Genomic DNA, 12,638 nt, shown 5'->3' with positions numbered 1-12,638 from the left:
GTAAGCGCACAATTGTTAAATAAATAAAAAGTGTGATATTCCCATACAATGTTGCACTATTGTATGTCCTTTCTCTTACATGATTGAGCCAAATTCGAGAGAGAGTGCTAAAGAGATCTCTGGATCGTAAGAGGACACCGCTCCACTATACCACAGATACCGGGAGGGAGAACTACCTATACACTGCGCGGCACTTACCTCATTAGATTGAGGTAACGGAGTGTAAGTATACTCCCAACGGGCTCGTTGTGGAACGTGGATACATTGTTATATTTGCCTAAACATTTTGCATTACTCGCATCTACCTACAGCTATTGAAGCTTTCCACCAATATTGGACTTATACTTTGAACTTTATTGAACTTTATTGGGCTATTTTTGTTGTGATTTAGATTGATATTGAAACCCTCCTATCATTATTATTATTACTACGCATGGTACGCTTAGGCTATCATAATATTTAAAGTACCAAGCGTAGTGACTTCTGCTAATATTTAGGTTACTCCTGAAACAGGTGGCTGCATTTTGATATATGTCTTTGTGCACTTAATTTGTCACACACAATCCAGCGGGTACTACACTAGTTATGTGGCTAGAACAACAATATTGTTAACTGCATTCCAACTAAGTTAATTGTGTATATTGTATACATTCATTTTAGATACCATTTGTTATCCAACTAAATATTAGCCTTTAATAGTGACACCTAATAATAACTATAATCACTTTTTTTCTGATCGACAGCATTTCTATCATTTGGAAATCCAGACATATACATTAACCAGTTGCTCTATTCCAGTAAACTGGGTTTTTTAAACTAACTTAAAACAGACTCCCATATTTAGGGTCTTACTTTTTGAGTGTTGCGCCCTCTTGAATATTCCTTATCCCCTTTTTTCCCTAACTTTATTACATATATATATATATATATATATATATATATATATATATATATATATATATATATATACATCCACTCAGTTGTTTAAGTCCCACCAAAGGTCATCCACCTGGGTGCAATATTTAAGTAAAATATAATAATAAGGATATGCACTCTCAAGGTTTGTGAAAAAGCAAGTCAAGATTTATTGACGTTTTGGGGTCATAAGAAGGTCTGAAGAAGGGGTTAATTGCGACCCAGAAACGTCAATAGACCTTGACTTGCTTTTTTCACAAACCCTGAGAGTGCATATCCTTAATACATATATATACATATATATATATATATATATATATATATATATATTCTATTGATTATTTAGAATTTTTTGTAACATTTTTTTTTGATAATTGTTATTAATATTTTATATTTAATATTTCAAGAGTGAGTTATCAAATTTAAACACAAATAGCTTTATACATATTTTACTTTCCAATGTTCTTCACATAGAAATAATATTTTTTAATATATATACATATATACGGTATATCTGATAACGTATATGTAAAATAGATATCTATACCTATATATCTATAGGAATAGATATACTGTTAAAGGTATATACAGCTATATTTTTATAATAAAAATAACATTGTTCTATATGTAAAGAACATTGGAATGTTAAATATGAACAGTAAATATACATTAAAACACAGAAATACATATTTTTTAAATAATTTTTATCAGATAGTATTCATATGTGTTACTGTACTTTAAATGTTTTTATGTTGTGTTTTATGCAAGTTTTTTTTAAACTCACTACCCTTTACGCAAATTGCAATTGCGTTAGAGTGAACCCATTTACTTTTAACTTGTAATAAGAGCGAAATTTCTGACGCCCTCAAAAAGCCAAAAAAGAGAAAACAATATGGCTTGCACGGCACTTGTATTCTAGCCCATAATTGTCTGTCCTATTGTTTTGAGTATTTTCTGACACATAGCAAATTAATTAGTACTAAATAACACATCATGCCTATCCCTAACATAATAGGACAGATTTAGAAAATATCTCTCAATACGTAGACATGTTATTCTATATTATATAAGCTACATAAAAATATTATTATACAACATATTTTTCAGACTATAAGACACAACACATTTTTAGTGATACTATTTTTGGAAAAAATTATGCAAAGACCTGTCACACACACCTCAGACAAAACTCCCTTTACTCTCATTTTCTCTTAATCGCCTTCTCAACTCTCTATGGACATGATGATCTAAAGGTCTCTGGGCTGGCAAGATTATTAAAGAATGCTTGCCAGTCCATCTATTTCCCTGGTAGAATGAACTAAAGTCACTTTTTACCCTGTCTCGCTAAAGGGCGTATACTGAATTTTTGTATGAAAAGTGCACAATAAAATCTGTATTTTAAACATCATATAAAACATCATACAAAAACATCATACAAAACAAATAATTTAACCACACAAAAATGAGCAGTGGAAAATTGTATTGTTAAGGTGCATCAAAAATCGTAACAAAATTCTTCACCAAAAATAGTATTTTACCAAAAACCTAAAATCTGTATTTAAATTACACATGAAAAAATCGTATTAAATATGCACATTGTAAATAGTAATTTTAATGCACAGAATGTGCAAAAAACACACAGAATTTAGTACTAAAAATACAAAAGGCAAAGCGTAATTGTTGTTTTTTCGTAAAATTGGCTGAACATGGGCGTTCCATGGGCATATATGAAATTTTGTGTCTAATCCCAGCGGGATTCTGTAAAGATTTTCACACTACAGATCTCACAGTTTTTCTCGCCATCTAAAAGTTGGCGAGCTTCTCTCAAGACACTCTAAATATTTAATACCCTAATAGAAAAACACATGCATACAAAAATATAGGCAATTTATGATGCTATACGCAGAAAGCAGCATAATGTGATATATATTGGCTGCAAGATTTAATTTTGAAAGTGCACCTCCTGCTCCCTGCTAACTTCGCTCTGTGGATCAAAGTGTCTCTATCCATCGAGCTCCATTACTTTCAATAGGAGCCATCTCTCCACTTCCAGTGACTGACACGTTTTTACAATCATTCCACCAGGGCAGCCCCTGCGAGGGATGTAAAAAAAAAACGAGGTCTGATCTGCGGGGTTTAGATAATCGAGCCCTATATATATTCTAACATATGTATTTAAGTTATCGTAGCTACATTGTATCATGTAACTGAATATAGTCGTTTTGTTTTGGGTTCCATTTTTTTTGTGGTTCTCAACTTTCATTACATTTTTTATATATGCCCCTGGATGTTATTATAGTTAACAGATTCCTATATTTAATGAGGACTCATGATGCCATATATGATACATCCCATACGTCTTGGTATATGATCTTTCTCATGTACTATGTCGCTACAAGCCGCTTTGTTTATTTTTGTTTCCAGGACAACAGCTGTTAGAGTTCCTAAGGATATCACGCATGCGCATTATGAGCGCAGCATGACGTTATGACGTAACATACGCCTGGTGACGTTTTCTGCGCGCCAATACAGTCTGTCACTTCCTGGTTTACCGTTATGTGGCTAGCATAATGTACACACAGTTGATTACGACATGTAAGTTTGGTGGTTTTTTTCTCAAGGCATGTATCAGCTAATGCTCATTTACTCTGATTATTGTATAGTATTTAAGTAGCACTTGTGGGTTTATGGGGTATGTTTGTCTGGGGTGACTTATCTACATGTGACCAAGGCCTCCCTGGTGGGGCCGAAACGTTATGTACCTTTGCCAATAAATGGTGATTAATTTACGATCTGGTGCTGGCTTTTTATGCTGCTGTGAAAGCATTAGGATACACACCGGATCCTTTTCACAAGCTGCTGTTTCTTTGGATACATTTACATTGCTGATGGTGATGCTGGTGAGTGCTGATCTTATTGTATATTTGTGTCTGCTATTGGATCAAGCACCCATAGTTCTCTGTGAACTGACTAATTGAACTTTGGCTGAATTCCTTCATTTAGGAATCATTTTGATTTTGAACATCTCCTATACACCTGTGAGGATATTATAAATTAATTTATTGCTTTTATATTTCACTTGGTGCTTTAAACAGGGATATGTCCATTGAAGGGACTGCTTTACCCTCATCCCAGGAAGACCCTTATGGTGAAATTGAAGATTTTGCATTCACTGATGATGATGCTAGGTGCATCAGGTGTGAGGCTGACGTTGAGGAGCTAGAGGTAACTTAAGGTGAAACTCCCTTAAATATTTATCATAAACTGCTACACTTAGAGAAAAAAGAGGTTGACTATCATCTCCATGGGGTTTACTTGTCAAAATACCACAAAGACAAATTTATTCCACGTGGGTTTAGAGTAAGGAATATTCCCACCTTAGAGAGAACTAACCTTGATTTTTGCAGGAGATGGTGTGGAATATTAAATAAATGTTCCCACGATCTGATGCTGCTTGTTATTAAAGAGGTCTCACAATTGAAAGTAGTTATAAAATCTGACATTGTACAGATTAAAGACAGGCTTTGCATATTTTGAGCAACGACACAGGCGCCATCGTGGTGATGGATTATTCTATGTACCGTATGGAAGCCCTTAGACAATTAGATGGTGGATCAACTCTTAGAGGTAGCACTCAATACCAGATTCATTGATGAAGATGTATACAGTTTTTTGAAGGTTGATCATCCAATTTTTCCAATATTATACCTGTTGCCCAAAGTACATAAAAGTCTGTCCAATCTTCCAGGACGTCCCATAGTTTCTGCCAGGGGCTCATATCTGAGAGACTTCTCTGAATTAATTTTTTTACTGGGACAAATGGATGACATCCATGTTGATGACCTTTTGGTCACCATGGATGTGACTAATCTCTACACCATCATCCCACACACTCATGGAATGGAAATGGTTAGACACATGTTGTCTACAAATATCTATTACGATGGTAATAATAATTTTTGATGGAACTTTTGGAGCTCTGTCTAGTAAGAAACTACTTCAGGTTCGAGAATAATTTCTATTTGCAAACCCTTGGTACAGCTATGGGGTCAAATATGGCCCCTTCATACGCCAATATTTACATGGCCATGTATGAACAAGAACATATTCTTACTACTGAACAGAGCTCCATAAAGTTTTATCGACGTTACATAGATGATGTCTTCATGTGGAGGGGTGATGTGGACACACTCATGTCTTGGTTTAATAACCTTAATTGCTTACACTCCACGGTCAGATTTAAGATTGAAACTAGTGTTGATAGAATACATTTTCTTGATCTTGAAATCTACAAAAGAATTACAGAATGTGGGTTAAGTTTAAGCACTACATTGTACAATAAGCCTACCAATAAAAACTCTACACTACACTATAGCAGTTACCATCCAAGCTACCAAAAATCTGGAGTTAGTTCCTCTCAGCTCCTGCATGTAGTCAGAAATAATACAGAGGAGGCTCACAAGAAGAGACAACTGGAATTGATGGCCCAGAAATTTAAGGATAGAGGATATCCTGAACGCCTAATTGATAAACAATGTGAAAGAGCACAAGCACTGAATCAGCACTCACTTGGCAACAAACAACCGAAGGTGACTGATAAATGGCTTAACTTCATCACCACATTTACACCTGCCTCCCACAAGGTGAAGAAGGTGATCGAACAGCATTGTCCATTGGTCTCTACGGATGCCACTCTCCCATTTCATGAGAATTGTTTATAAGAGGGCACAGAACTTGCGGGACCTTCTGGTTCAAACTGATCCGATACAGAGTTACCAGAAAGATACCTGGCTACCAAAAAAGAATGGCTGCTACCAATGTGGTAACTGTGTTGTGTGCAATGGGATGATTGTGGGAAATAAATTCCATCACCCACACACAAATAAAATGTTTACAATACAACATAGGTTAACCTGCACTTCGGACTATGTGATATATGTTATTGTGTGCCCATGTTCCTTATACTATGTTGGCAAAATGATACCAACCTTTAGGGAAAGGTTGGCCAATCACAAAACAGCCATCAGGATAGCCCTCGACAAAGGGTCTTCAGACCAACCGGACGCACAGCATTTTCAGCAGGCTGGGCATGCAATTTCTTCATTAAGAACGATCTTGATTGACCACGTTCCCAAATCCAGACGTGGCGGTGATAGGGCAAAGGCCCTCTTATAGCTGGAGTCACGTTGGATACATTGTTTAGGAACCATGACACCAAAAGGCTTAAACATGACCATTGACTACAGCTGTTTCTATAAAGGACTATGAGCTTCCTCTCAACATGATTTTGTGATCAACTATATATGGGCCCATATATATTGATCTCTCTACCTATTCCTTGTCGCACCTTGTATATATTTTCAATTATTTGTTTTTAATTTAACCTTGTTGGTAACCTAGCTGGAGGGGCAGATCCAATACATTTTTGAATGATGATATACACATCGATTAGTGTGCATTATGACATATATTTGACATTTGCTTTTCCATGTCTGGTCTATGCACATTTGGGATACTGCCCTCAGGCTATGTTGTCAGTTTTTTGGGTATTACTTATGCCGATACATTGCCTTGAATTCTGCCAGGACTTATTGTCTATTCTGATGCATTTTTTGTAATAAAAATCTTTTATTTTTCATTTTCTTCTATATATATATATATTTTTTTTTTATATATATATTTTATATATTTTGCCTTTCCTCTTATAATATTATGACATTATCGATGGGCATTAACATCCTTGCTTCCATTTCTAACATATGTATTTAAGTTATCGTAGCTAAATTGTATCATGTAACTGAATAAAGTCATTTTGTTTTGGGTTCCATTTTTTTGCGGTTCTCAATTTTCATTAAATTTTTTATATATGCCCCTGGATGTTATTATAGTTAACAGATTCCTATATTTAATGAGGACTCATGATGCCATATATGATACATTCCATATGTCTTGGCATATGATCTTTCTCATGTACTATGTCGCTACAAGCCACTTTGTTTATTTTTGTTTCCAGGACAATGGCTGTTAGAATTCCTATGGCTATCACGCATGCGCATTACGAGCGCAGCAGGACGTGATGACGTAACATACGCCCGGTGACGTTTTCTGCACATGCGCACTCTGCGCGCTCCAATACAGTCTGTCACTTCCTGGTTTACCGTTATGTGGCTAGCATCATGAACACACAGTTGATTATGACATGTTAGTTTGGCGGGTTTTTTCTCAAGGCATGTATCATCTTATGCTCATTTACTCTGATTATTGTATAGTATTTAAGTAGCACTTGTGGGTTTATGGGGTATGTTTGTCTGGGGTGACTTATCTACATGTGACCAAGGCCTCCCTGGTGGGGCCGAAATGTTATGTACCTTTGCCAATAAATGGTAATTAATTTACGCTCTGGTGCTGGCTTTTTATGCTGCTGTGAAAGCATTGGGATATACACCGGATCCTTTTCACAAGCCGCTGTTTTTTTATATATACTGTATATAGTCCAATCTAATATAAAGCACTCACTGTGTCTTATAATTAAACATACAATTTATGACAAATAAATTGTATGTTTAATTATAAGACCCAGTGAGTGCTTTATATTAGATTGGACTGAGTTAGCATTTTATGCACCCTGGGCAGTTGGAGTATAAGTGTGAGTGCGGAGCTCTACGTGGGATTGCTATATTATATATATATATATATATATATATATATATATATATATATATATATATATATATATATATATATATATACATATATATATATATATACATACATACATACATAATACATACATAATGTACATGCACAATTTTCTAAATTTCTCTATCTCTGTCCCTCTCTCTCCTTGTCTGTTTCTTTCTCTGTGTCTCTTTCTTTCTTTCTCTCTCTTTCTATCTCTTTCTCTTTCTTTCTCTCTCTCTCTCTCTCTCTCTCTCTCTCTCTCTCTCTCTCTCTCTCTCTCTCACATACACAGACACACAGAACAGACATGCAAGCACATATGCAGACACACACACAACACACATACACACACACACAAAACACACACACATACTCACACACAGAAAACACGCACACACATAGCACACAGACACACACAAACACATACACACACATAGCACACAGACACACACACAGAGAAATACACAAACACAACACACATACATAAACACACTCATACATACACACACACACACGTACATACACATACACTCACACCTTCTTTCTCGGTCTCTCTCTTCCTTTACTCCTCTCATTTTTTTATTTTACTTCCTTCCACTGACTAGTAACTTTTTTTACTCAGTGCAATTGCACATGTTGCAACCACAAAATGGAAATACAGGGTAATCTCTTATATACTGTTGGCATGTGAAACAAAGAAAATTGGTCATACATTTTTAATGAAAACAATGTGCTCTATATGCCAAAACAACATGATATCTATGACAAATCAATCAATATACAATCTTAAAGGATCAATGCCATTACTAGCATTCCACTTGCTTTAAAAGAGACCTATTGGTACTTACAACACTTCTCTTTTCTTCATTAGAAAATTCCATTCTTTTGTTATAGCTCTTAAAAAAACTCAACAAAAATGTTTTCTTTACCAAAATTATATGAACTATTAAAATTAAATTCATTATATGTAGATTTCAGTTTAGCATTTTTGCTGATAATTTAAACCATACACTGTCACCAAGGGAATCTTAAGACTAGTGCAAAAGGGGGCGAATGTCTCCCTAGAATTTTGCACATTATATCTAATTAAATATATGTTAGTATTTATCTTTGTAAATGTTATTATTGTTAGGACATATCTTTTATTTTTGCTCCCTCCTGCAGATGCTATTACCTCTCACCTTACGCACATCATTACACAGAAAGACAAACTGTATTATAATTCTTCCCAAGACACTACTACAATTTTATTAGTAGCTCATTTAAATGACATGCTTGATTTCTTATACATTATAATAAAAAGTAATTGAATGAATAAATGCTCCTAACACATTAAAACAACCTTTTTTACCATTCATGCATATGCAAGAACTAGTTAAACACCTTCATTTTTTGCATTAAAAATGTTTACATAAAAGCTTAAATTTAAAGGGACAGTGTATCGTAAATATCTTTAAATTGTTTCCAATGATCCATTTTATTTGATGGAATATATTAAATGTTTAAAAATAACTTGTCACGCTGCGCCATTGCTAGGGGCGCGGTGTCTTCCCCATGCTTGTTGCCTAGGGCTGTGTCGGGTCTGGATGCATGCGGCGCTGACATCATCGCCGAATGCTCCTGATGCTGGCCGGTCCTGTGGCACCAATCCTCTGCCTATTTAAATGGGCAGCAAACGATCAGTCACTGCCCGAGTATAGTTACTACTTCTTGTGCTCCTGGAAGTGACAGATTGTCTGCTGGACTGATCCTTGTTAATGAACCCTACTTGTCTGGACTTCATTGTTGATCTTCCCTCTTCTGACCACCATACTGTTATCTGGGTTGTGGTGGATCGCTTCTCCGGACTGGCTCACTTCATACCCCTAGTCAAACTACCTTCTGCTCAGGAATTGTCGTGGTAAAACTTCATGATATTCCTGTGAATATCGTCTCCGACAGGCGCTCACAGTTCATCTGTGCCTTCTGGAGAGCCTTTTGTAAGTTAATTGGAACCACTGTATCCTTGTCGTCTGGCTACCATCCTCAGACCAATGGACTAACTGAGAGAGCAAACCAGGATCTTGAAGCCTACCTCAGAGCCTTTGTCAACACTCGCCATACCAACTGGTCTGCATTACTACCCTTAGCTGAGCTGGCAAGAAACACCCATTGACACTCGTCTCTTCGGTGCTCTACATTCCAAGCTGCAGCAGGTTATCAACCTTGTATCTTCCCTCTTTCAGCTCGGTCCACTGGGGTTCCTGCCGCAGACCGTCTTGTCACTGATCTCACCACTCATTGGCAACGGATTCACTCTCAGCTCCATTCAGCTGTCTCTAGATGTATGAGGTTTGCTGATCGTCACAGGGCTTCTGAATGTGCTATTCCAGTGGGTGAACATGTTTGGGTCTCCACTCGACATATCCGTCTACGTCAACCCTGTCACAAATTGGGGCCTAGGTTTATCAGTCCTTACAAGGTATGCATACATCCAGTCTTCCACATCTCACTACTCAAGCCGTACATCAAGAATAGATATTCCCAGCCTTAAACTCCTCCTCCTCCGCTCTTGATCCATGGTAACCCCGAATATGAAGTGGCTAAGATTCTGGACTCCAGATACAGGCGCAGACAATTGCAGTATCTGATACATTGGAAGGGTTACTCTGTAGCAGACCATGCCTGGGTTCCTGCCCGTGATATGCATGCTCCATCTCTGGTCTCCAAATTCCATGCTGCTCACCCTTTGAAGCCGACTCTGGTTCCCGGAGGGAACCCTTGAGGAGGGGACTATGTCACGCCGCACCATTGCTAGGGGTGCGGCGTCTTCCCCATTCTCATTCCCTAGGGCTGTGTCGGCTCTGGATGCGCGCAGCGCTGACATAATCGCAGCACGCTCCTGATGCTGGCCGGTCCTGTGGTGCCAATCCTCTGCCTATTTAAACAGGCAGCAAATGATCAGTCACTACTGTCCAAGTATAGTTACTACTTCATGTGCTCCTGGGAGTGACAGATCGTTTGCTGGAGTGATCCTTGTTACTGAACCCTGCCTGTCTCACTATGCTACTTGGTTATTCCCTAACTTGCTGGACTGACTCCTTGTTGCTGAACCCTACCTGGTTAACCCCTTTATTACTGTCCTGACTTTCTGTTGCCGGATCCTGTCTGCCTATTTGCCTTGTGCTGTCCAGCCTGTGGTAAGTGCTGCTCTCCTCATTTGCCTGATACTCTCTGCTCTTGGATATTCCCTATCTTTCCGGCTCAATGCCGGGATAACAAGACTACTGGCCAAGTTTGGTCTGATAGAGGAGTATCCCATGAGTCTTACATTATACTTGGGCCATGGAACCAGATGAGGTGGCACAAGCTGTTTATTTCCAGGGACAGATGTTGGGAACCCATACTACACAACTGCAGAAAATGGATTCCAAGCCGGAGGCTATTACCGCTCAACTCTCCTTACTAGTCACATCAAGGAATACTGCTCCTGTTGTTTCACTACCAGTCTCTGCTCCCAGTACTGTGGCTTTCAGTCTCCCCAGTCAAGGGTCACCTTTATCATTTCCTTGCTGAAAGACAAGGCCCTAGCCTGGGTCTCTCCTCTTCTGGAACCGGACTCTCCTCTCCTGCATGATGCTGATGATTTCGTTTCTGCCTTTTCTGCTGTGTTTGGGTCTTCTGGTCATACCTCTGCTGCAGAATATTCCCTCCTGGATCTTTGCCAGGGAAACAGAACTGTGGTTCAGTTTGCCGTTGAGTTTCGCACCTTGGCACTTGAAACCACTTGGGATGGCAGTGCTCTCAAGGCGGCCATTGGGAGGGGTCTGCATGAACGCATCAAAAATGAACTCACTTATCGTGATATCCCTTCTTCTTTGGATGACTTTATAGCACTTTGCTACCTCTTCTACAGAAAAACCATTGTCTCAAGATAACTACCCTGGATGGTAACCCCCTTGGTTCTGATTTAATCCATTTTGAGTCAGCACCCCTGACCCTGACCGTCGGTGTTCTTCATACCGAACAGCTCCAGTTCAAGGTCATTCATTCCCCATCTCAGTCTGTCATCCTTGGTCTCCCTTGGCTTCGCTTACATAATCCACAGTTCGACTGGGCTGAGGGACAACTGGCTTCTTGGGGTGCCTCCTGTTTCCACTCCTGCCTTGCTAAAGTCACTCCTCCAAGAAAACCTAGCCAAAGGTTTCATTCGCCCTTCTTCCTCTACTGCTGGGGCTGGGTTTTTTTTTGTCGGCAAGAAGGATGGTGGGCTCATACCCTGCATAGACTACAGGGCCTTAAACAGCATAACCATCAAGAATTGCTATCCCATACCACTGATCACTGAACTGTATTACTCACTCCAGGATGCTCGCTTCTTCACTAAATTGGACTTACGTGGAGCCTATAATTTGATTCGTATCTCTCCAGGCCATGAATGGAGGACCGCCTTCAACACAAGAGCAGTGCATTACAAATACCTTGTAATGCCCTTTGGGTTGTGTAACGCCCCATGCAGTCTTCCAGGCATTTGTCAACGTCTTCCGTGACCTCCTCAATCGCACTGTCATAGTTTACCTGGATGATATCCTTGTTTTCTCTTCCACTTTAGAGGAGCATCACAGGCATGTGAGACAGGTGCTTCTTCATCTCAGGGATAACTCTTTGGTAGCCAAGTTAGAAAAGTGTGAGTTTGATCAAGATCCGGATCCAATTCCTTGGATATGTCATCTCGAAGGAGGGTTTTGCCATGGATCCTGCTAAATTCCCCGCTGTACTAGAACGTCCTCAACCTACTTCCTTAAAGGAGTTACAGAGGTTCTTGGGGTTCTCCAATTATTACCGCAAGTTCATAAAGAACTTTTGTCACACAGTCGCTCCTCTCACTGAATTGACTAGACGGAACAGGCAGCAAACGATCAGTCACTGCCCAAGTATAGTTACTACTTCTTGTGCTCCTGGGAGTGACAGATCGTCTGCTGGACTGATCCTTGTTACTGAACTCTGCCTGTCTCACTACGCTACTTGGTTATTCCCTAACTTGCTGGACTGACTCCTTGTTG

The sequence above is a fragment of the Bombina bombina genome, chromosome 5 (genome assembly GCF_027579735.1).
Source record: "Bombina bombina isolate aBomBom1 chromosome 5, aBomBom1.pri, whole genome shotgun sequence".
Taxonomy (NCBI): domain Eukaryota; kingdom Metazoa; phylum Chordata; class Amphibia; order Anura; family Bombinatoridae; genus Bombina; species Bombina bombina.
Note: the sequence above shows the minus strand (reverse complement) of the source record.